Below are 27,120 nucleotides of genomic sequence, written 5' to 3'. Positions count from 1 at the left end.
CTGTTGCTGGAGGCAATTACTAGTGCTTTCCATAGAATAGAGCCACTTTGATCTGGGATATTTACTGCTTTTTTTTCCCAAACATTACGCCTGCTGTGCAAAAAGCACTGATGTGGAGGGGGGAGGGGGTGGTGGGAGGGTCATTCCAGTCCCAGCTTTTTTCCGGCAACAGAGGTAGTAACACAGCGTCAGAACGCTGTCTGTGTAAAAGGGCAATTCTGCATTCCGGGACCAACTTGGTAAGGAATGGTATATGTACTGTATTTTTTTTAAATGTATTTATGGGCAAAATATGAAAGTAAGACAACAGGAAAAATCTTTTTAATAATAATAATAATATTGCTGTCCCGTTCTCTCCCAGCAGCCCGCAATTATACAGCAACGGTAAAAGGCAGTCGATCTGGCTGACAGCGTGTCGTTCACTAGGGAATGAATGGCAGGCACTAGAGATTTAGCTCATCTCTGATGTCAGTGCATGCTCCCATAAATGCAGGTCTGAAATAAGCCGTAGATGAAATGAGCCGCATCCTCTACTAGACTTTCATTAGGTGGGTGAAGCACTGATGTGATGCTGGGAAGAGAATGAGATGATTTAATTCATAAGTACCGAATTCATGGTTTTTACAGAACAGATGTGGGGTGGCTGTTGATCTTTCAAAATAGAGCTTGGTAATTCATAAGATAAAAAGTATGTATCAAAGGGTACTAAATATGGAACTATACATAAGATGTGAATGCTTAGTTACTGAATGTATTCAAGACAGTCACTGACAGGCCTTCAGATATTGAGGGAGAAGAGATTAGTGTTAGGGAGTGGCATTGTGATAAAATACCTTATCCTTATTCTCTCCATGCATTGTCTATTGCATGTTTTATATTAAAATCAATAAAAAATTAAAAAAAGAAAAGGCCAGTCCCCACACAACCTACTGCCCAGCTGTCCCCAGGTGTCTCTAGTCACCTTGTGCTATGAGCAAGCTGGTCTGTGGGTTTGTCCTCGGTTTGAAAAGTCTGAAGCCCATCGTTCTGCTCCTTCCCCACAACAGCCCACCCACCAGCCCCAACGATAGATAGCGGTGATTAGTAAGGGACTACTTAAGGTGGTATGTGAGTGTAAAGTAAAAAGTTTGAAATCCATTTCTTCGATCAATACTTGCAGTAGATTTTCCCACGCTCTTATAAATTGTGCACGTATTTTCCCATGTTCTTTTATAAATTGTGCGCATATGTTTTATTAATTGCTGTGTTGATAAAAGTAACATTAGATTGCAAGCCCATCTATCCAGACTCGTCTTTCTTGAACCTGACACTTTCTCAACACAACAATAACCAGTGTGCAGGCCACCGGGGGAGAGACTCCGGACTGCCTGCAACCAGTCTCCATCGATAGATAGTGATGTTAGTGAGCCATGCAGTGATCACTGTTGATCATTATTATCACACTAATTTCAACTTCGGGTATAAGACCAGGAGAATATTCTTGAGCCATTTTTTGGGGGGGGGAAATGGGTCTAACATGCTGACACTAAATGCCCATGTTTTTGTTACACATCCCCGCCTCTTTTGCTCCCAGAATGCTGGCTTGCTGTGTAAAAAGACACACTGGCCTGCATTATGCTGGCTTTGTTTGGTTCAGTGTAAATGACGAAGGCTGGCTTAATGCCGGCTCTTACGGCAATATCACAGGATTTCTGGTGTAAAAAGTGTAACTGTCAACTGTTTTATTCTGAAACAACTAGGACATTTATTGAAATGAATTTTCTTGATTAATTTTATGCAAGAGGATTGGTTATTGTCCGGCTAGCAGCAAGAATGTCTTTACATCATGGTTTTTTTTTTGCAAACTAGGTCTCTTAAGGGATTTCTAGCAGCTGCTATTATTTTTTATTTTAATATGAGGGAAATGTTGGCCTCCAATTTTTTTTTAATCAGTGACATAGTTACTTTTTTTTTTAAACTTTGGGCTTGAAAAGCTTGGTGCACTCGTTCTATCTGCCAAAAACTGGGTGCCAGTCAATAACAAAAATTAATGGTGAGCTCTCTTTAATTGTGTATTGTAAAACCAGGTTCTGAGTTGTCTAATTAAAGGTGTTGGGGTGAATTGCTTTTCCTGCATTATGTATATGCATGGATAACTAATACACATGGAGACACCCTTTGTTTTGCCTGCCTGGCTGCCAAGAGCTGTGTTTTAATAAAGAGCCATTGGTATACAAAATTATGAGGGATATTGAGTAAATGCAAGCAGTTTTTTTTCCACTGGAGTTAGATTAGACAAGAACTAGAGGTCATGGGTTCATGGTGAAAGGCGAAATGTTTAAAGGGGACATTGCAGGGAACTTCACGCAGAGATTTGTGAGTGAGTGGAACAAGCTGCTCAGTGAACTGGTGAATGTGGGGTTGATTTTGACATATAAGAAAAATTTGGGTAGGTACGTGGATGGGAGGGGTATGAAGGGCTGTGGTCTGGATGAAGGTCAGTGGAACAAGGTAGAATAATAGTTCAGAATTTATTGTCATGAACATGTCACAAAATTTGTTTTGAGACAGCATTACGGTCCAAAATTTCTTTCAATTAACTTTTTAAAAAGTTAGTGCAAAAGAGAAAAGGTAAAGTAGTGAAGATTAATGCTCATGATGGCACTGTCCGAATTCACGACTCTATAGCCTTTTCCTGTCCTGTGCATTGCACCTCTATGCCAGACAAAGATGCAACCAGTCAGAATGCTCTCCATGATACACCTGAAGAAATTTGCAAAAGTGTATGACAATCCAAATCTTGAACTCCTAACTAAGTATAGCTACTGGTGAATCTTCGTGATTGTATTGACATGAATGCCTCAGGATGTTGATGCCCAGGAATCTGAAGTTTTTACTCTTTTCACTGCTGACCCATTGAGGACTGGTTTGTGTTCTCCTGGTTTTCCCCTTCCTGAAATTTACAAATCAGTTAGTTAGTTTTGTTAACATTGAATGCAAGTTTATTCTTGTGACACCACATCACTCCTGTAAATGAGAGATTGAAAATGTTTGTAAATACTCTGGCTAGTTGGTTGGCACAGATTTTCAGTACTCTTCCAGGTATGCCATCAGGGCTTGATGCCTTGCAAAGGTTCACCCTCTTGAATGTCATTCTGATATTGGCCCAGAGACATATCATCGGATTTCCAGCTTCTGCAGGGATTCTCATTGGTACCAATTAAATTCTCCTTTTCAAGCTCATCAGGGAGTGAAGCATCACAGGCAGTTATGATGTTACATTTCATCTTGTAGGATTTAATGGCCTGCAAGCCCTGCCACATGGTGAAAATCTGATTGCTTCTTGCTTCACTCGGTATTGCTGCTTTGCTGTCAAGATAGCCTTCCATATGTCATACCTGGGCTTCCTGTCTCAAACACCATCGACTAAGCTCTCAGCAGATTGGGCACATGCTCATCCACCGAGATCCTGATAAAATTGGTGATAGCTGTTCCATCTTCATTCAAGTTTGAAGATGAGTCCTTGAATATGGTCCAGTTCACCATTTCAAAGCAGTCCTGCTGCAGCTTCGCCTCCCCGACCATACTTTTTCCGTCTTTACTGAAGCTGCGGCCCTGAGTCTCTGCTTGTACATTGGGAGTTGTAGTTCAGCCAGGTGATCAGACTTGTTGAAGTGTGAAATTTGTCATGGACCAGATGTTTCATGAACTGTTGTCATTTGTGGATTTTTCAAGTGTGCTGTGACTTTGGAAATTGCATTTTCTCTTCTTTTTTTTTCTTTTATTTGATTGTATTATCGTTTTTTTTAAATAAACTTCCCAGATGTTTTTTAAATTTTGAAAGAATATTAAATATCTGGTAAATATTGTGTGTCCTGAAATGTTTTAAATGTTTCAATCATCTTTTAGTTTTGGTTTAAAAGCATTTATGATGTTTGCCTCTCAGAATTGCAGAGAAATAACAGAGCTCAGATGATAAATTCAGCAAAATGTTTTCATGAGCAGGAAATCTAGACTTTTCAGGTACATCACCATATCTTTTATCAGGTTTTTACAATGATAGAAGTGAGTTCTAACTGCTTTGCGGTGCATATCAAAATTGTTTACTTCAGATCTCATTGTAAAACTATAGACACTTGCATCATGGTGGTTTTGGTTTCCTGGGTTGATAGTTAACCTAAAGTCCTGCCTTTGTTGATGTTTGAGCTATTTAGACTTGTAAATTTGAAGAATTATTTAGAACTTAATCTTCAGGCATGTCATCCCCATGGGCACTAATCACCATCTGGAAATATCACCGATATCTTCTTTTAGATTGCTATATAATTGATGAAGCACATTTACTATTTGAAAACTGTTACTATTTTGGCTATATTAGCCCCTGCATCTTATTTTGAGAGTAAATGAAAACAAGATATAAAAAAACTTTCAGTACACTTTATTGCTCAATGGATAGAGGAACTAGGAATGAAACCACATTAATGATTATTTTGCAGTTGTAAATTGAGGAAATTATTTTAACATTTTATTCTCTGAATATATAACAAAACAACTCTGGGTCCTTCCAGCAAATTTTACCAACTCTCCTGCGGTTTTCCAACTGTCTCTGTACCCCATTTCAAAAATAATTAAATAATTGCACTCCTTGGGCTTTTGGGAAATGAGAGAAGGAACAAGTAAAGATATGATGCTTGTATAGGAGCAGTATTTGTGTCTTTGGCCTCGTAGCTTATCGCATTTACTTTTGGGTTCTAAACTGCACCATTAAGGCACTATTTGAGAGAAGTAATTGTTATCACCAATACTGTTTCTCAAATTCAAGTTTATTAATCATCCAGTTTTACCAATACAGTCTGTCAAAACCAGGTTCTTCAGTCCATGGTGCGTCGAATATATAAATTGAAGGGATATTCGGTAAACATGTTACGATGGAGTTTAGTAATTGGAGGTATTAAGAACAAAATGCACTTAATTATCTTGGTTAAATTGAAAAATCAAGAACCAGTAAATTTTCAAAACCTGAATTAAAAACATAATGGTAGAACTGCTGACATGGTCCATAGATCCCTCAAGATTATCGTGCAAGTTGATGGGGTGGCTATGAAGGCTTCTGGCCTGCTGGCGCTCATTAGTCAGGAGATTAAGTTCAAGAGCTGTGAGGTAATGTTGTAGCTCTGTAAAACCCTGGTTAGACCACATTTAGAGTATTGAGTTCAGGATTTTGAACAGAGTCCCAGATTCCTTAGTATATTTGTAAGTTTTACTGATATGTTGGTGTTGAATGTCAAGCTGTAGTCAGTGCATGACAGCCAAATGTGGGTCGTCTTGTGATTTCACACAGAGTGGAGGACCAGCAAAATGGTACCTGTTGTGACAGTAAGCAAATTGAAGTGGGTTCTGGTCCTTCGTGAGTGAAACTCGAGTTTCTGCAGATGTTGTGATTGTAGTAAAACACACGAATGCTGAAGGAACTCACCTGGACTTGCAGTGTCCAAAGGAGATTATTGCCAACGTTTTGGGCCTGAGCCCTTCAAGGAATTCCTTCAGCATTTCTGTGTTTTTTATCTGGTCCTTTCTGAGACCAGAGTTGTTCTGTTCTTCAATCAAACTCACGAAGCACATTGTCACAGAAGATGTAGGTGTCTCCAGATGATAGCTGTCGATAAATCCATTTGCAATAATTGGGTCTCCCTATGGACTGCCAGTGGGAAAGTTTCACCATCATCTTCCACTTTTAGCTTAATAAAAGAACTGTTCCCCAAATTGTTTTGTGGATTCTGACCATCAACATCCTGGGTATGGTCTTCAGTGTGACAGCTTGCTTATCTATTATCTTTCTGTGACCTAAGGGAGTCCATTTCAACTCTGCAAGGCATTCCATCCATCGCATTCTCCCTTGCACTGATTCTTTTGCCATTTAACCAGCCAGCATCATCTTGAGATGTTTGGACAAAATCTGCATCAGCAGAAATACGCATGTTCATGTGAAGGGTGTGTAAACTGCTAGGTCGTACCCAAATTTGGATGGTACCTGGCCATGTGGAGCTTGGAAGCACAATCACCAACTGCTGTATCAGCATGCTATTGAGCAATGCACAAAGAACTGCATTTGCTATTATAGGTAGCCTATTTAAACCTTGTACAGCTTTTGACCACACCATTGGTTAAAAAGGCTTAAGAGCAAGGTTGAGCAACCAACTGGCTGCATCCGGCTGCGATCCAAATTTATTCTGTCTGGAACCCAAGCAAAATTAAGATGTGCACCCAGCCCGCCTAGGCAGAGTCCGTGGAATACATCCAGCCACTCCCGGGCCCACTATCCAACCTCTGACACACCATCTGGCCCATGAATAGTAAAAGGTTGCCCGCCCTGCTTTAGAGCATGCCTTGGGTTTGGCTGCCAACAGTTATCTCCCTCTTATGCCTGTTACAACCAGTCATTTGCTCCTTTGTTCCCCCATAACTCTGCTGTATGTATATGGCCACTGTGTTTGGTTCAGCATCATCTGTGGCTACTTGTATGTGTTGTTGTTGTTACGGACCATAAAGATGCGAGAAGGTGTCTTGTAAGTGCACATTCTTTCCATCAGTTTCTTTTTCCAGGTTTCGTGCCCCTCATGATCTTGCACTTTCCTAGCTCTGGGAACTCTTCCAGCTCCATGTCCTTCTGTGTGAGCCTTCTGTTTCCCAGCACCAGCCTATATCTTGGACTTGGTCTTTAGCCAACTTCCTCTGGCCTATCTTTCTTGCTCTGTGATGCCTGGGTCTCCATCTTTGAAATCCTCTGTGCATCCATCCATCCATTCTTCTTGTGGCTTTGTCCCTTGTTAACCCTTGTATCTTTTTTGCTACTTAATATTTGCTAGCTGCTCTAAGCTCTGTAAGTGCAAAAAAATTGTTTTTGTGTGAATAAATACACTTCACGTGAGCAAAAAAAAGCAATCTAGAAAAGAAGATTGCTAACAATAGATGGAGGCTTGAGACAAAAGTAGAGGCCTAGGGTTTTGAGTTTCTGATCAAGTTGTTGATTGGGGAAAAAGTTGATTTGCAAGAGCTGCAACAAAAGATTTCTTCCTTTCCTTGGAAACAATGTGTAGAGTAGACTATGACCATAAATCTGTTAGAAACCACAGGAGAGATTAATTTCTCTACAGAAGGGGTACATGCATTTGAGAGTTTGGTTTATTCAGATGCCCAGTGGAGTGATCCAGAATTAACATAGAACACTACAGCACAGTACAGGCCCTCTCTCCCTCGATGTTGTGCCGACCCATACATTCCTTTTTTTTTAAAGTACTTAACTCAGCCTACCCTATTAACTCTCTATTTTTCTTCCATCCATGTGGCCTGTCTAGGAGTCTATTAAATGCTCCTCAAATTTCAGCCTCCACCATCACTCCTGGAAAAGTATTCCAGGCACCCACAACTCTGTGTATATTTTTTTAAGAATGTCTTCCCTAAACTTCTCTTCCTTCACTTTGTATATGTGTCCATTGGTATTTGCTATTTCTGCCTGGGAAACAGGTGCTGCCTGTCCACCCTACTTTTGCCTCTCATAATCTTGTAGACCTCTATCAAATCTCCTCTCATCCTTCTATGCGCCAAAGAATAAAGTCCCAGTTCGACTAACCTTGCTTCATAAGACTTGTTTTCCAATCCATACAATATCCTGGTAAATCTACTCTGCACCCTCTCCATAGCTTCCACATCCTTCCTATAATGGAGTGACCAGAACTGAACACAATATTCTAAGTGTGATCTTAACAGATTTGTAAAGTTGCAAAATGACATCTGTACTCAATTCCCTACTAATGAAGCCCAGCAACCCATGCAGCAACCTTGAGAGATGTATGGATTTGAACTCCCAAGGTCACTGTTCATCCACACTCTTAAGTAACTGATCATTAACCCTGGACTTCAGGTTTGTCCTTCCAAAATGCATGACCTCACACTTAATCTGAATGAATTCCATCTGCCACTTTTCTGCCCAACTCTGCACCCTGTTTATATCCTCTTGTAGCCTTCAACATCTTTCAGCTCCATCCACAACTCTTCCAACCATCGTGTTATCCGCAAGCTTACTGACCCATCCTTCCACCTCTTCATCCAGGTCATTTATAAAAATTGCGAAGAGCAGGGGTCCCAGAACAGATCCTTGTGGCACTCTACTAGTCACCGACCTCCAGGCAGAATACTTTCCTTCCACTATTTCTCTCTGCTCTCTTCCTGCAAGGCAATATTTTATACACACAACCAAGATTCCACTGATCCTGTGCCTCATGACTTTCTGGGTGAATATTTCGTGGGGGACCTTTTCAAATGCCTTGCTTAAAATCTATGTGGACCATATCTACTGCCCTACCCTCATCAATACTTTTTGTTATCTCCTCAAAAAACTCAATTAGGCTCATGAAGCACAACCTTCCCTTCACAAAGCCATGTTGACTATGCTTGAGTAGAGTAGTTTTCCAAATACTCATAGATCCTATACTAAAGAATTCTCTACAAAAGTTTTCACACCACGAACGCAAGACTCACCTGTCCATAATTCCCAGGATTCTCCCTATTTAAACAAGGAGACTACATTTACCATTCTCCAATTCTCCAGCACCTCTCCTGTGGTATATTCATCCAGCCCCAGGAACTTATGAATCTTGATATTTTTAAAGAAGATCCAACACTTCCTGTTCCTTAATCTCCGCATTGTCCAGCACACTGGCCTTTTCTATTTCGACTTCACCTTAATCAAGGACTTTTTTTCTCTTATGAATACTGAAGCAAAGTATTCATTTAGGACCTCCTCCAGATGTGTTGCCTCCTTCATCCTTTAGTGGCCCCACCTTCATTCTCACCATTCTTCTGTTCTTCACTTGTGCATAGAGCACCTTGGGGTTTGATTTGATCCTACATGCCATAATGACTGTGTGTCCAGGCACAATCCCAATGCTATCTACAAGTTTGCCAATGTCACAACAGTTGTTGGCAGAATCACAAACGGCAATGTGGAAGTGTGCAGGAGGGAGATAGATCAGTCGTTGAATGGAATCGCTGCTGCCGCAAAGCCAGGGGGGGATATTGTGGACTTCAGGAAAAAGTCAGGGGGACACAACCCAGTCCTCATCGAGGACCTTAGTAGTGGAGAAGGTCAAGAACTTCAAATTCCTGGATGTCAACATCTCCTTGGATCTGTCCTAGAGCCTCCATGTTGATTTCATAAATCCACAAGGGAAGTAGAGAATTTTCTACAAGAACAATGAGGGTGACCCAAGAATGGATTTCAGAAAGAAGAACAGGACAAAGACAAAGTGAACTGTAAATGTTAAAGTCTGGATAAAAGTAAAAAGAGAGTTATATTTTGAATTGTCTTGAACGGTTAACTAAAGTAATATGGAAATGTATATAGGAAAGCATGAAAGAGGGTTAATATTTAGGAAAATAGTAGTAAGGCAGATATTCTGATTTAAGGGAGTTAATGGCACCAGAGAAGGAGAGATTTACAAAATGGCACTGAAATTGAGGAGAAGGGTTCTTTCTCGGATGATACCGTGGGCTTTTTCAACGGGCTTCTGGGGTTTCTTGTATACATCACTGTCAGAACAGAGGCATTGCACATGTTTTTAAAAGGGAAAAACCGCTGTACTGTGTGGATAATCAAAAGGAGATGGATATGTGTAAATATAAATGAGTAAAGTTAAAATTTATTAGTTATAATATTAACAGTTTAAACAGACATAAAAAGGAAAAGAGACTTGGTGCACTTTTTAAGAAAATAATTAAAGGCAGAAATAGTTTTCCTTCAGGAAATGAACCTTGCAAAACTGGAACATAATTTAGCAGGCTGAGCAACCACACGAGTAAATGGCCAAATCGCAGCAACACGCGACTGGTCCAAGATGATGAGGGCTCCCGTTCACTGCCGAGAAGGAGCCCTCCACTTCCATGTAGCGGCCCGCTGGCTGGAAAGTGATGCCACGATGTGATGACATCACTTCCAGAATTGGGCGGGCCAGCTCAGAGACGCAGAAAATTCAAACCAATAAAGTAATTCTTTGGTTCACCCTCATGCTGTGTGGACGTCTCTTTATTCAGTCGTGCTGTTGCATCAGTCGTTGCAGTGGTGACCCCGACGGTTCCAACATTTTGGAACCAGCATTAATCGCACGAGAATGCAGCAACTGGCTGAATCCAGTGTCATATCTCCTGTGACCAATGCAGTGGGCATACATCCCCTGCTGTCTTGGGCAAACCAGCCCAGGAACTGGCTACAGCTGGCTGAGTCACAGTTCCACATCAGGGAAATTGTTTCAGAGGACACCAAGTTCTGACATGTCGTCAGTGCCCTGGACGCTGCCACACCTGCCAAAGAAAGCTCCTTCATAGAGAACTCAGCAATGGAGCGCAAGTACGAGCAGTTCAAACATTTCCTCCTCAACATCCTAGAGTTCAGCTGGCACGAGTGTACCATCAGAATCATCAACATCCAGGGCCTGGGTGACAGAAACCTCTCCAAGCTAATGCACAAGATGGTGGCCCTGGCAGACGGACACACAGACTGTTTCCCGTTCGAGGCCCCTATTCCTCTCAAAACTGCCAGTACATGTATCCTCAGCAGTTTTGGACATGGATTTCAGCGCCCTGCACCTTGTAACCAAGGAGGCAGACAGACTGTTCCGCATGCCACAGCAGAGCTACCTTCACATAGAACAAGTCTACAATTGGTGCCACCACCCAGTCCAGCCCACCAGAAACATCAGTAGCAATGTGAAGGGCGTGCAGAGAACAGCAAGTACTATTTCTACCACCGCCGATGGGGCAGGAACACCAGGTAGTGCACCCCCATGATCGTACCCCACCACCAAAACCAACACTGTGATGGGGAAACTGGCAGGCTGGCCACTGATAGTGGCCACAGTAGTTGGCCCACAGAAAGGCATACTCTACCTCAGACCAGAGGACGAAGAGGGACTTCCTTGACGAACCTGGCATGGAGATTAGCCTCAACCTGCCCATGTACTTTGAGACAAGACACAATACAAAGGCATTCTCCCTGCAAGCAGCTAACAGGTCCTCCATTCCCAGCTACGGGACCTGCCTGGTCACCATTCATGTTGCAGACACTGTTTTCCAGTGGGAGTGCACCATCGCAGCTGTGGGACAGGCACTACTCAGAGCGGATCTCCTCTTGGCTCACGAACTGCTGGTAGACATGATAAGATGCCGGTTAGTAAATGCCACAACTTTCCAGTCTTTCCCTCTCACCCTGCGGAGGCACTCTTTCCTTTCACTAGGAATCCACTTCCTGGACCAAGGTGAGTATGCCTCCTTACTGGCCAAATACCTGGCTTTATTGGCACTGAACTTCCATGACTCCAACTCACCACATGGCATGGAGCACCATATAGAGACTGCTTCTGCCTTCATCCCCCAGGTTCATGCAGGAGCCTGGCCCCTCCTGCCATTCAAGCTCCAACAAGCCAAGGCTGAGTTCGCCACCATGGAGGAATTGGGGATCATTCCCTGTTCCAACTGCCCATGGGCCTCCCCACTCCACATGGTGCAGAAGAGCTCCAGCAGTTGGCGACTGTGTGGCGACTACCCACATCCAAATGAGGTGACAGTCCCGGACAGGTATCCCATCCCACACGTCCAGGATTTCACCACGAGGTTACAGGGTATTCTCCAAGGTGAACCTCGTAAAGGGATACCACCAAATCTCAGTACGTCCCAGTGACATCCAGAAGATGGCCATCATCATATCCTTTGGAGGGACCCAGACATAAAGGTATTCAGAATTATCCAGGAAGAGCATAAAACTAATTTATTTACCAATGATATGCTATTATATCTATCTTTGGTCAAACTATAGACCACATTTGATAAATATAGGAGAGTTTCAGGTTACAAAATTAATTTTGGAAAAAAGTGAAATCATGCCATTAACAAATTTTGATTATGAAAGATATCAAAAAGAAAGCCAGTTTAAATGGAAACTGGAAGAAATTAAATATATAGAAATAATGGTAGATAATAATTATGTAATTTGTATAAGCTTAATTGTCTCCTTTGCTTGGAAAGATGGAGGAGAATTCACAAAGATGGAAGGACCTGCCTATTACTTTAGTTGGGAGAGTTAACTGTGAAAATGAAAGTGATGCCAAAACTGCAATACCTTTTTCATTCATTGCCTATTTCTTTGACTAGGATTTTTTTTAAAGATACTTAATGGACATATAAGACAATTTCTTTAGAATAAAGTACCTAGGATCTCCAAGGAAAATTTGAGGTGGGAATATAAATTTGGAGGATTAAAACTATGAAATTTTTTTTAAAAATTATCTAAAAGCTTAGTCGATGTTTCTCATCTTTTTTGAAGAAGAGAGCTCTCCCTCTTGGATCCAAATGGGATTGCATACAATGGGGGCGGAGGTAATGAAAGATTTTTACAATTGGAATGTCAAATTAATAACAAAAAAAATGCAACCCCATTTTAATACATATTAAAATTTGGCATGAGATTAATGAGAAAAAAGTGAAGATATCACCAAAAGCACCACTGTACTAGAATGAACTATTGCCCATGAACTTGGGTAATAGATTTCTAAGTATTTGGTATGAAAAAGAAATTAGACATATTGAAGACTGTGTTTTGAACAAGGGCTGCATATTTCCTTTGAACAATTAAAACAGAAATACGGTTTGTCAAATGGAACCTTCCACTCCTTTCTTCAGTTAAGATTTTTTCTGCAAGAGATGGGATGCCACATTGGCCCCACCCTTATGCAATGAAGTGGAAGGGATGCTTCAACTGGGAAATGCATCTAAATTTATAACAAGGATGTGTTCTGTTTTCCAAGATGAAAGCGCTAAGCCAGGCTTACAAAGGTTAAGGGAGAGGTGGAAGTCTAATCTAGGTTTTAGAATACTAGAGGAATTTTGGTCTGATTGGTGTCTGGATAGCATGTCATCAGCGATAAATGCAAGATATAGATGGGTAGGTACAATATAATTTCTTACATCAACTATATCTCATGCCACAAAAACTAGACACATCAAAATCTGAAATATCTGAAATGTGCTTTAGGTGTGGGATCGAAATTCGAACCATCTTGCATTCTACATGTTTGAGTGTGAAGGTAAGATCATTCTGGCATGATATCGCTGAAACACTACAAGAATAACAGGAGTGACCTTTACATACAACCCAGAGCTGTACCTTCTGGGCAACATTTATGTAAGTGAGCAATAAACTAACTAACTTTCAAATTTGTTTTATTAAAGTAGCTCTGGCTGTAGCCAGCAATCACTTGGAACTCTGACTCTCCCCTACTTATTGCTTGAGGGGCCGCAGAGATATGTAGCTGTATACCCATGGAGAAAATTTCTTATAACTTAAAAAATAAATATGATACATTCATTAAGATATGGCAACCACATCTGGATTATGTAAGGGTCCGGTTATAAATTTGGCCCTTCAATGAATATATGTAAAGAGAAAGAGAATCATGGAAAAAAAGTGGTGCATGAAATTGTATTTTTTGTATTTGTGGGAGGGGGAAGGGAAAAAGGGAGAATGTTTTGTAAACATTTAATATATTTGATGTGTATAAAATTTTAAAGATTGTATGAATATATTTATAAACTAGGTACAAAAAAATTTGCTTCAAGATCATTTTATTCCTTCTTTCTTTGGCTTGGCTTCGCGGACGAAGATTTATGGAGGGGGTAAAAAAGTCCTAATGGCTAATAAAACTGCATTGACATGTTTTAATATAATACAAGTATGATTGCATTCTTTGAAGTAATGTATTTAGTTAGGATTAGTAATTATTACTACATTTTGGGTAACTTGCCTTTTGTGCACACATTAATTTCCTTTGTGCACTGGCTGCAAAAAAGTGTGAGTGCGTGCACACAGCTTAGAGGGAACAGGGCCTTTCCTGCTTTCTATATCAATCATGTTCTTCCTCCTTCCTCTTTACTGGTTGCTTCACCTGTTTCGTCAGCCACGGTTCCCTTTTCCTACTATTTTTTCCTTGTCCCAGTAGTACAAACCTGTCCTGATCTCAGCACGTGGTCCCAAAACTTCCTCCACATTACTCCTGTGCTTTAATCTTTGAACATGTTTCCAATTTACTCCTGCCTCATCCCTTCATAATTAGCCCTTCCCCATTTAATCACTTTCCTATTTGCCTGTTTTTTTTTTTATAAATCCTTTTCCATAACTATGTTGAAGTTTGGGAGTTGTCATCACCCTTACCGAAATGGTCAGCCACTTGATCAGGTTCATTACCCAGAACTAGATCCAGTATTGCCTCTCTTATTGGCCAGTCCACATACAGTCAGGAATCCTTCCTGAACGCATTTGACAAACTCTGCCCCATCCATCCCTCTTGCAGTCATGAGGTGCCAGTCAACATGTAGAAAAATTTCCAAAAAAAACGTACTGGGTTTGTAGGTTAATTGATGTATTTGGGGTAGCACCAGGGTCATGGGCCAGAAGGACTTGTTACTATGCTGTATCTCTAAAATTAAAATTAAATGGTTGTGCATGCGTGAGTAGGAAAAATATGTACATCTCTTCAGTCATTTTAGAGTTTGATTATTTTAAATTTTCAAGCTATGATGTTTGAGCACTTGGATTTGCCAAGAGGATTTGTATTTGAGTGAAGCCCAGAGGAGGATTCTGTCAGGGTGGCTGCTGGTACGGGCCTGTCCAGTGGTGAATGACTTGTTGGCCAGGTGTTGAGCTCTGATCATTGGAGCATCTTCCAGGGCAGTCACATCACCACCAGTCAGTTTAATAGGGATTATAAGCCCACGTTGGGATGAAAAGGCATTTGAATAGAATCACTGCAAATGGCTGAAGTGCAGGAATTCAGGGGAAAGTAAAATAAATAACAAATGAACTGTTACGTTAAAAAGAACTTAGAAATTTACAGTAGGAGTTGGATTTTTAAAATATTGCATCGTGTCATTTTCAGTTATTTAAAATGATATTTCTTTCATTTAATGCAATAAAAGGTAAAAAGTGTATGAAATATACATTGCCCTCCATAACATTTGGGATAAAGATACTTTTTCTCCTTTATTTGCCTCTGTGCTCCAGTTTTATTATCAAACAGTTCACATGTAATTAAAGTGCACATTCCAGATTTTATTCAAGGTTATTTGTAGACATTTTAGTTTGATCATGTAGAAATTACAGCACTTTTTATACATAGTTAACTCATTTTAGTGCGCCATAATGTTTGAGACATTTGGCTTTGCAGGCGTTTTAGTAATCAGATGTGTTTAATTGCTTCATTGGTTTGGGTATAGAGATCTGGGCTTGTTTCTAAGCTATTGATCACTTTTGGAGTCTGTAGTTGCCATCTTTCAACATGAGGACCAGAGTTGTGCCAATGAAAGTCAAAGAAGTCGTTCTGAAGCTGAAAAACCAGAATAAAATAATTCGAGAATCACCCAAACATTAGGATAACTAAAATCAACCGTTTGGAACTTTATTTAGAAGAAAGAGTGTACTGGTGAGCTCAGTCATTGCAAAGAGATCAGTATTCCAAGGAAGATCTCCACTGCTGATGACAGAAGAATTCTCATCATAATGAAGAAAAATCCCCAAACATAGGTCCAACAGATCAGAAACGGTCTTCAGGAGGCAGATGAGGATATGCACAAGACTTTATGAACAGGAATACAGAGGCTTCATTGCAAGATGCAAACCTTGGCAAAGATGGTATGCTTTGGATCTTGGGCAGTTTCTTTATGAATCCACCCTTTGCTCTTGCCATCACTCTGGTACAGATTAATCTTAGTCTCATCAGTCCACAAGCTTTTTGCAGAATCCTGCAGGCTCTTTTAAATACTTCTTGTCAAACTGTAATCTGACTAGTTATGGCTAATTCGTTGTTTGCATCTTGCAGTGTAGCCTCTTTCCTTTCATGGTCTTCTGTTGACGGTAGTCATTAACACACCCACATCTGCCTCCTGAAGAATGTTTCTGATCTTTTGGACAAGTGTTTGGGGATTTTTCTTCATTTTGATGAGATTTCTTCATTGATCAGCAGTGGAGGTCTTCCTTGGCCTACCAGTCCCATTGCAATTCCTGAACTCATCAGTATGCTCATTGTTCTTAATATTCCAAACTGTTGATTTTGGTAATCCTAAGGTTTAGACAATGACTCTTACTGTTTCATTCTTGTTTTTAAGCCTCATAATGGCTTTTTTGTTTACTTAGCACAACTGTTATCCTTGTGTTGAAAATGGCAACTACAGACTACAAAGGTGATCAAAAACTTAGAAACGAGCCTAGCTCTCTTATACCAGCATTCATGAAGCAATTAAACATATCCAATGGCTCTCAAACACTAAGGCGCTCTGAAATGAGGGCACTGTGTCTAAAAAGTGCTGTAATTTCTACATAATCAAACCAAATGTATACAAATAGCCTTGAATAAACTCTGGAATGTGCACTTTAATTACATGTGAATTGTTTGATTACAAATTCAAAACTCTGGAGCACAGGGGCAAATAAAGAAAAATGTCTTTGAATCAAACATTATGGACGACCCTGTATCTAATGTTAATGTGAAGTATTAAGTGGCACCATTTTAATTAGCAGTGTGGTTCTCCTAAGACTGTTTATCAACAATTATTCTTCAACCAATGTCCAAAATTAAATGCATCTGTGTGAATTAGCTTCTAAGTTTCTTGTATTAGAACTGTACCATTCAAAAGTAAAGTTCTTTGAGGGGCTGAAAAATTCTATTTTATGCAGGTCTCTTATGTCCTCAATTGTCATCATTTATTTAAATTTCAATTACTGGTAATGTTTGTTTAATTTTATGTTGAAAACTGTTATGCATAGAGTGGTTTACCTCATGAAAATATATTTGTCTGTTTGGCACACCCATTGGCTGACTGTGCCTGTGGCTCTTCCCATAGGCTCCAGAAGGTTCCACCGCCCCTTTCCCAGAGTAAAACAGCCGAGCAGCGGATGTGCTTTTGTTCTAAAGCTAATAAAAGCCTATCAGTTTGTTCAACTTCAGTCTTTGGGAGTTATTGATGGTGCATCATTTCATTAAAGAGAAAATTCTGAGGATTGAAAATAAAAGAAAATCTTAAATCTTTTTTCACCCTGCATGTGTTTGAATGAACAAGAGGTAGAATAACAGATGGCTGGAGAAATGGTGCAAAGGAAGAATGATGGAATCCTGAAATTCTGGAAATTATGCAGCTATACATGAGACTTGGAGATAGGACCAGAGTAATGCAAGATCAGAAACAAGAGGATAAGAACTAAATAGCAGATGAGTCTCCCATTGCAATTGTGTGCAGAAATGCCTTTATGTGGTCTATAACATTGGAGCTGCAGGCACAAGTGGCATGATGAAGCTGTTCCAATCATGTTTCTGCTTCTGAAACTCTAATTTTGTTTCTTTATAGTTATTATTCCAGTTGTCTCTGAAAGCTATCATGGAATCGATTTCCTTTTGCCCTTGTCTGTGTTGCCCTGAATTCTTTTGCCAATTGGCTTAAATTCATTCTCTGGCTGCTGTCATTTTCTGCCAGTGAAAACAGATTCTTCTAATATATCTAAAATGTTTATGAATTTTGAATGCCATTCCTAAATTGCCTTGATACTATTTTGATGCACCACTTCTACTCTCCAGAAGGCTCTGACATCTTTACATCATTCAACTTACTACTCTAACTAGGGCCTAATTTAATGTAGTAAATGCTAAGAGACCACACAAGAAAAGGAAGGGAAATGAGTGAAGTCACAAAGCTTGTTTTCTATTTGAATTCATTTACGTTTATTAAGTTCTCTGTTTTCATTTGTTCAGTATACAATGGGTAGATTTACTGAAAATGGTAGAGCTTCTCTGGGAACTGGTATCATAAAGGCCATTTAACTGTACAGTCATGTCAAATAACTTTCCTGTCCAGCTTGGGAATAATCACAGCAAACCTATTTATGAGGGGGGGGGGGGGGTGGGAGAATTGTTTTTATGGCCCAGGAACTGACCGAGTTCCTGATGCCAGTAATGTTGAATTCTTCATTGTAATCTGGTATGATGCAAGCATCATGCTGTACTAATTGGCTATCAGCCTGCATCTAAAGAGTTTATTTTTGTATATTGGCCCATCAACTATTGGTAGCTTTGTCAGCTTGACCCTTTTTAGTTGAAGCTTAAAGTACAGGATCCTCAAATTCTCTTGGAATCCACTGTTTTTAAAAACTGTCATAGCATTCATTGTGCACCATCAGGGTTTCATTCCATGATGTCCAGACACCCGTGTTGAGCTTCTCATTGGGAATTTGCACTCTAGATCGGTTTGTGATTCTTACCATGTTTCTCAGAATCTTGAGTTTCACGGTGCACAATTTTGAACAGTTTGTTGCTCCACTAGATTTGCAATGCTTACCCCAAAGTCCATTTTATTCACAATGTTACACCCAAGGCTATTCTGTCCATAAATTCACAACTGTACTCACTTCGGTTGAAGATGTGGTGGAAATGTTTTCACATCAAGGCATGGGTAGGCCCTATTTCCTCCTCAAAATGTTTTGATTTTGTGACTGTTTTGATGTACAGGATATCTAAACAACAAATAAATTAAGATAACTAACTTTGGTACTTTTTTAATTCTTCAAAAGGAATTTTTTTAAAAATTCAACAGGCTAGTGTTACGGACTTATGAGATGCGATCACTGTATGGACCCGAATATAAGACGGTATAGATCTGAACAAGTAGAAGTCTGGCATCATTTATAACTCTGGAATAAGTTGAAGGTGGTGAACGGGGTTTGCAAAGCACATTATTACAATGATATCCAATAAAATTTCATCGAACAAGTCAAGACTGAGACATTTTCAATAAGATGTGAAGCTAGAATTTTAAAAAAAATACAAAGACTTTACAAAGAAGATAAAAAGATTATCCTTTGGGAAGATTTTTCCACTAACTTTTTTCTGATTGGTCTGAAATACAGCACTTGTCATAAACCCTTTCAAATTGATGAGTTTTCATAGAAAATGACATGTTGTGACACACAATCTACATATCAGTATAATCAATCATTTACATCCTTGTGTTGAGAGTGGTCAAACTACTCTGTATTTAAAGAAGTAAAAATGATATTGTTCAGCATTTATTTTCCTATAATGTAAAGGTAAATATAATGTTTCCTTACTTCAAATCTGAGCAAATCATTTTGGGATAGTTTCAATCAGCTTCTGCAACATGTTATGAAAAGATGTTTATGAATAAAAATCAATTTGTTTATCTTTAGGTTTTCATAATAAAAATGTTTTATGAAATTCTTTCAAAGTATCTTAATTTGCTTGGGAAGTAAAAAATGAAGTGGTAGTGTTTCTGGGATGGAATGTACATTGATGAGACATTAGTGAGACCAAATTTGAAGCATTTTTTGCAGTTTTGGTCACCTACCTACAAGAAAGATATCAATAAGATTGAAAGAGTTAATAGAAAACTTACAAGGATATGGCTGGGACAGAGCTGAGTTATAGGGAAAGATTAACTAGGTTAGATCTTTATTCCCTGGAGTGTCAGAGAATGAGAGGAGATATTATAGAACTATGAAAAATTTTGAGAGATATAGATAGGGTAAATTCAAACACGCCTTTTCTGCTGAAGTTGAGTTATACAAGAACGAGAGGACAGGGTTTAAGGTTGAAAGATAAAATGTTTAAGGGGTCTTCACACCGAGAGTGGTGAGTGTGGGCCAAACCAGACTGGAAAAGTACATGGATTCCAGGGACATGGCAGGCTATGCCATGGTTCAATGCCATGGTTCAATGGTTCTAATATGCTTTTTCAACTGGTAAATGTATGTGAACTTCCAGGAGTAAACAAATATAAAATTTGAAAGGGATAAACAGTGCAGATATAGGCCAGTTGGCTGAATATCAGTGAAATAAAAGTAATCTGCAACAAAATTAATTTACCTTTGCAAATAATGATCTTGTAAATGAGAGACCCTACCTATTTATTTGTTGAAGAAATTAAGAGGAGTAATGAGGGTGGTGGAATTGACAGTCCAAGTATTGGATTTGTCGAACTTTATTGCAAATTTTGAAGCTGAAAACATGAAAAGAATAAAGGTGGTCTGGATAGAAAATGACCAAAGGATAGTAGGTAGAGAAAGTATGATGAACAAACCATATGTCTCAGTTAAAAATTCAGAGGTAAATAAAATGTTGTCCTTCATAACAAGATGAGTTTAAGATTGAGGATGCCTTCCCAAACTTGTACTTGTCCTTGATGGTGTCCATCAAGTCCACACAACCATTAGCCATGCATTTACCTAATTTTATTCCCTCTAGAATTCCAATTAGCATGCTAGAATTCTTCCTATGTGCCATTGATAGTGGCCAATTATTCTCTGAACAAACACGACTTTAGAATGTTGGAGGCAACTGGAATACCTGGAGTAATCCACATAGTCATGAGAAAAACTTGCAAACTGCACACACCACCTCAGGGCTGAACCCTAAATCATGGAACTGTGAAGCAGCAGCTCTACGAGCTGCATCCCAGCACCTTGTCGATCTCTGGGAATTGCAGGACTGCTGTGTGAGGAGAGGTTGGGTCAACAAGGTTTGTATTCACCAAAATTTACAAAAATTCTTGGAAACGTTAAAAGATCTGATTATGGGTATGTGGATAGATGTGGCAGAAAAATGACAAGAAAGAAGATTCCGCCCAAACCGGTTGCAGCATAAGAGATTTGCAACTGTGAACTGATGAGGAGAAATCTCTTTATTTAGAGCAGTTCGACCTGTGGAATTCTCTGCTGTAAAATTGTAAAGGCCATGTGGTTGAATAAGAATTGTGGGAAAAGAGATGAAATGGACGATGAGCCTTGAACAGGCTCAAAAGTCTGAGTGGCTTCCTGCTCTTATTTTTTTATTCTGAATTGTGTACATGTGTGTATGACAATAATCTCTATCTTTTAGTTTTGAATCCTAGTGGAACTAATGGATTCTGACTGGGACAATTCACTGGGGAGCTGTCTTCTTGCATGTCTTGTTGCACTTCCTTTTATTCCCTCCTCACAGCTGCATTAGCCTCACTGCTAATTTGTGTTGACATGGCTGGGATCTTCCATATCTGGGGCTCTTCTAATCATGGGTAAATTTAAATGATTAATAAATGAGAAAATAATTTTATCATTGAGGCACGTACATGCCATTTTTTAAAATCATTTTTGATTTGGTTGAATTGAACCATCATTTTAACATTTAGTACTAATTTGTAGTTCAATTCTTGACCAGTTATGCACTTATGCCAATATTTTTCCTTGAACAGGCTGTATCTCTTTAATCTGGTCACGATGGGACCTGGCTATTGCCAGACCACAGAAAATGCTGGAAACTGAAATTGACCCCTCAGGGAACCCCCTTTGTAAATCTATCAAAGGTAGAACAAACTTAAAACAGGAAATAATACTGTTGGGCGGCACAATTAGCACAAAACCTTTACAGCACCAGCGATCGGAACTGGGGTTTGAGTCTTGTGCTACCTTTAAGGAGTTTGTACTTACGACAGCAGATTCAAACATGCCAGACCACAGGGTGCAGGATAAGAGAGGTACAATCTGTATTTGCAATTAAATAATATTATTCTGTGGCGGCTCACCACAAGGCAGGCGAACCGGCCACGCAGCGGGGCAGCCAGCCAAAATGGCGCCGTCGGGGGTTTCCCTTCTTTCCAGCATGAGGCTCGGAAACCCACGCTGGGGGACCACGTGACGCCCAGGTGATGTCAGCGCCCTCCAGCACAGTTCTCAGCCAGGACCAGGCTGGGAGTATTTGTGCAGCCCAGCAGCCTGCAATAAACTAGTCTGCTCACTGAGCTCAACCCGTCTGGTTGTGTGTATTATTGCAGGAGCAGTGTAGCCGCCGCTACAATTGGTGCCCCGACTGGTTCAAACGTCTTTGAACACATCATGAGCGAGCCTGGGATCAGCACTATAGCCATGAAACTGCCTGAATTCTGGGTTCAAGAGCCGGAGACCTGGTTTGGCCACGCGGAGGCCCAGTTTCACCTTCGCCAGATTTTGTCCGACACGACCAAATTCTACCATGTGATCGCCGCCCTTGACCAGGCCAGACACGTGCTGCACGTTGTTCGGCACCCACCTGCCGAGGACAAATACAAGACCATCAAGCGAGTGCTTACTGGGTCCCTTGGACTATCCAGACACCAGCATGCCACACGGGTGCTGCACCTCGATGCCCTGGGGGACAGGTCCCCGAAGGAACTGATGGACAAGATGCTCACACTAATGGGTGAGCAAAGCCAACTGCCCACTCTTCGAGCACATCTTCCTCGAACATGCTGGTTCAGGAGAGCTTCACCGACCCAAGGAAGGTCTCACCCAGAAGGCCCAAGAGCTATGGCTCGCACGATTATCGGAAGGCTCAGTAGGCACGGGCATGACCACCCCAAGCACGCCCCTAGCGTTGCGGAAGAGTTCCCGGCCCCTGCAGGGGCCCCCGAGAGCATACCCAAGGCCACAGCATCTGCTTCAGGCCTCTGCTTCTACCACCAGTGCTCGCAAGTGTCGTCAGCCCTGCTCGTTCCAGGGAAATGACCAGGCTGGCCGCTGTTGATGGCTGGACACAGCCTTCTCTACCTGCGGGTCTCAGTCAGCAGCCGGCGGTTCCTCATTGACACTGGAGCCCAGATCAGCGTCATCCCGGCCACGGCCATCGAATCCAGGAACCGAACTCGTGGACCTCCCCTCTGTGCGGCCAACGCAACGGCAATCCAGACACATGGAGGCAAGTCGGTCCACTTCCAGATCGGCCAACAGAATTTCGTGTGGAGGTTCACCATCTCATCCCTCCCGACTGCCATCCTGGGTGCAGACTTCCTCCTCGCACACGGGCTTCTGGTGGACATTCGAGGTAGGCACCTGGTGGTCACCCGTACCTGCCAGGCCATTCGCCTCAATGCCTCCCGCTCGGAGCAACCGCAGATGGCTACAATCGGTATGCCCAGAGATGAGTTCCAGCGGATCCTGGTCGAATTCCCGACAATCCTCAAGCCACAATTCTCTGCTCCACCACATCCCCACCCAGGACGCACCAGTTCACGCCAAGGCATGCCAGCTCCTGCCTGACGAGCTCCAGGTAGCGAAGAAGGAGTTTTCACAGTTGTTGGAGCTGGGGATCATTCCGAAAGTTTTCTCCAAGGTTGACCTGGTGCGCAGATATCACCAGATCCTGGTGCACCCTGAGGACATACCCAAGATGGCCATCATCACTGCCTTTGTCTTGTTGAATTCCTGCGCATGTCGTTTGGGCTCAAGAACGCTGCTTGGACCTTCCAGAGCCTCATGGACTCTGTGGGCAGGGACTTGGATTTCATCTTTATTTATTTGGATGACATCCTCATCGCCATTAAGGACCGGGCGCAACACAAGGCCCACCTACGTGCCCTTTTCTCCCGCTGGCCAACTTTGGCTTTACCATCAACCCGGCCAAGTGCCAGTTCGGGAAAGAATCCATGCAGTTCCTGGGCCATACCATCACAACCGAAGGATCCATGCCCATCGCTGTGAAGGTCACCACTATCAGGGTGTTCCTACGCCCGGACAGCCTCAAGGAGCTGCAGGAGTTCACGGGTATGGTCAACTTTAACAACCGCTTCATCCCGGGAGCTGCGTGTATCATGCAGCCGCTGTTCGCCTCATCGCTGCCAAGCACAAGACGCTCGCTTGGAACCCAGAAACCTGCACCGCATTCTAGGCCATCAAGGACGCCCTTGCGAAGGCCGCCATGCTCGCCCACCTGCACACCGACCTGCATATGGCACTCTCTGTTGATGCCACAGCAGTCGGTGCCGTCCTGGAGCAACAGATGAATGGACATTGGAAGCCGCTGGCATTCTTCAGCTGCCTGCTACGTCGGTCGGAATGCAATATAGTGCCTTCGACCGCGAGTTACAGGGTACATACCTGGTAGTGCAGCATTTCTGCTATATTTTGGAGGGGAGGACTTTTACCATTTTCACCAACCACAAACCCCTCACCCAGGCGCTTGCGATGGCAAAGGATCCCTGGTCGGCCTGCCAGCAGCATCGACCAGCTCGCCCGGGACCAGAAAGCTGATGAGGAGACGAGGACCTTCAAGACCGCCATCACCGGCCTGTGGTTCCGAGACCTCCCGACTCCGTGCGGCGAAGGCACCATCCTGTGCGATAACTCCTTGTGCACCCTGCGGCCAGTGGTTCCCCAGCAGTGGCTCAGGCGGATCTTCCGTCACATCCACGACCTTTCACATCCGTCTGTCAGGTCCACGGTCTGGATGGTGGCAGAATGGTTCATACGGCATGGGCTGCAGAAGCAGATCGCAGGCTGGGCCAGAACATGCACCCATTGTCAGACTTCCAAGGTGCACAGGCACACCAGGGCGCCCGTACAGCAGTTCGAGCATGTCGGGAACGGTTCAGCCATATTCACGTGGACATCGTCGGGCCCTTACCAGTTTCCCAGGGCAACTGTTACCTGTTTATAGTGGTAGACCGCACCACTCGCTGGCCTGAGATGATCCCGATGCCAGATGCCTCTACCGACTCCTGCTCCCGAGCACTGTTGCATGGTTGGGTCGCCCAGTTTGGCGTCCCGGGTCACCTCACTAGCGATCGGGGTGCCCAGTTCACATCTGCGCTCTGGGCACAACTCGCCAACAGGTTGGGGATCCAGCTACACCGCACCACAGCCTACCACCCGCAGGCCAATGGACTGGTTGAACGTCTGCAGCGCCACCTTAAGTTGACGCTCATGGCCCACCTCACCGGTCCCAACTGGACGGACGAACTGCCTTGGGTGCTCCTGGGCATCCGCTCCACTCTCAAGGAAGATCTGCAGGTGTCATCAGCTGAGTTTATTTACGGTGCGCCGTTCGTCAACGCACCTCGCAACCACCAGAGGTCGCCACACGAACTACTTCCTCACCTCAGGGCACGCTTGGACTCCTTCGTACCCCCACCGCTGCCCAGGCATGGTACCCGCCTATCTCACGTTCCCGGTGAACTGCTTTCCGCAAAGTACGTTTTTGTTTGGCAGGGCCCGACCGTGGCACCTCTGCAGTGACCGTACAAGGAGTCGTACAGCGTTCCGCCTCGACGTTCACACTGGACATGGGTGGCAGGCGGGAGCCAGCGCACCTCGATCCCACTGAGGCCGTGGTTGTTGCCCAGCCCAAGAAGCGAGACCTCCCGGCGATAAAGGACATTGGTGCCGGTTCTGGGGGGGGGGCTGGCTGGCAGCTCACCACAAGGCAGGTGAACCGGCCCCGCTTGTAAGCCACGTGGCGGAGCAGCCAGCCAAAATGGCGCCATTGGGGATTTCCCTTCTTTCCAGCATGGGGCTCTGAAACCTGCGCAGGGGGACCATGTGTCACCCAGGCAATGTCAACGCCCTCCAGTGCACTTCTCAGCCAGGTCCGGGCTGGGAGTATAAGTGTAGCCCAGCAGCCTGCAATAAACTAGTCTGCTCACTGAGCTCAACCCGTCTGGTTGTGTGTGTGATTGCAGGAGCAGTGTAGCCGCCTCTACAATTCCTTAAATATTGTTTCTTAAAGTTTTCATATGTAGATAAAATTGCCTACTTTTTTCACCTTCGACAAACTGTGAATATATTATTTCAGAGTTCAATTTAATTTAAGAACTAAAAAGTATATTGAAATTATAATTGGGTTTTAAAATAGTAATGGCAATTATTTATTATGCATATTGGGTATAGCACAAAGCAGGCCACCTGTACAAGAACAATGCATTCAGTCACATATTGTTGCCTGCTTCCCACAGTCTTGCCATTGTTTCTTTCAGATAATTATCCTGCTCTCTTTTGAATAACGCCATTGAATCTGTCTCCAACTCTACCCTTTGTAATAAGTAGGATCCTTACTCTACTATTGTTGTACTTTTTAACAAAAATTCCTTCAACACATACTACTGTTCTCAATACCATTCTACAGACTGCAGATTAATTATTGTAGTCTTGATTTTTCAATCTGGACACAGCTTCGGCTGAAGTATTGGGGAATGTATGACATTGCGCTGTGAACCTGATCAGAATCCAGCTACTCATCCCGCAAACTGCTGGGTGAGGAGATGCTTTCTATGAGACTCGGTTTTGAGCCACTGAGAGATATGGAGTTCAAGGATGCACCCTTACTGGAATGGGGACAGCATTGCAGCAGTGTATTGGAAGTCCACTCAGATCCCATAATGATTCTTGACACATAAATGGTGAAAGTGGGAGATATCACATCCCCTCATGACCTACTCTCTTCTAAGGTGAACAGCCCCAGCTTCACCCAGGTTTTATATGGTTCATTTGTACTGTTCGAGCCCAGAGGACCCCAAAACCCAGCAGCAATAGATATTCACCAAGACAAATGGTTACTTCAACAAAAATTGCTTTTAATTATCTTTAAACATGAAAACAGAATCACACTTTAATTTAATTGACCTAACTTAATCCCTTTCTAAATCTAAGCACACATGTGTGTAATGTGTATGTAAGTTCAGAAAAGTTCTTTGATTCACAGTTCAGTCTTCTCATTCTTCCAAGTTCACTGGTTGCAGGCAATTCTTATACTGTGCACAGAATTTAACATTTATAAAGTTCACCAGGCTTTACTGCTTGAAAGGTAAATGATTACAGCTCAGGAAGGTTCTTGTTTGTTTTCCGTGAGAGATTTGTTGTTCGCTGAACACCCACAACTGAATTTAAAAAAAAAAATCAGCCATTTCAGTGTCTTGCTGAAGAAACTTGCCCCCTCAGGGTTCTCCAGATGATAACATCTTTCTTTCAGGTCACCAAAGAGTTCCTTTTTTCTTTTATTTCAAGTGAAACATTAGACAGCCAGTCCTCTCCTCTTGCATGAACCACAAGGGCTTTGACCAAGCTGAGCTAAGCACTCACAACCCGTCTTCCAGATGGGGTTTTCCACAAGCATACCAGCTTGTTCTGTTCCAGTCCCAGTTGCTGTTGCTGACTGTAAAACTGCAAAACTGATCTCTCTCTCTCTCTCTCTCTCTCTCTCTCTCTCTCTCTCTCTCTCTCTCTCTCTCTCTCTCTCTCTCTCTCTCTCAAAATCT

The 27,120-nt window shown here is 42.3% G+C and overlaps 1 protein-coding gene across 6 annotated transcripts in view; it reads left to right on the top strand.

The window, feature by feature from the left end:
- fam110b (family with sequence similarity 110 member B) overlaps positions 1-27,120 on the top strand; it is a 189,848-nt gene that overhangs the window by 37,586 nt on the left and 125,142 nt on the right. The window contains exon 1 of one of the 6 annotated variants that reach the window (XM_069921452.1): positions 372-548. The exons of the other annotated variants lie outside the window; for them this stretch is intronic. The gene's annotated coding sequence lies outside the window, so the exon portion shown is untranslated. Of the gene's footprint in view, positions 1-371; positions 549-27,120 lie in introns of those variants that run through there. 6 annotated transcript variants of the gene reach the window in all.

Source organism: Narcine bancroftii, chromosome 2 (assembly GCF_036971445.1).
Source record: "Narcine bancroftii isolate sNarBan1 chromosome 2, sNarBan1.hap1, whole genome shotgun sequence".
NCBI classification, from domain to species: Eukaryota; Metazoa; Chordata; class Chondrichthyes; order Torpediniformes; family Narcinidae; genus Narcine; species Narcine bancroftii.
This window is presented reverse-complemented; position numbering and strand designations above follow the sequence as displayed.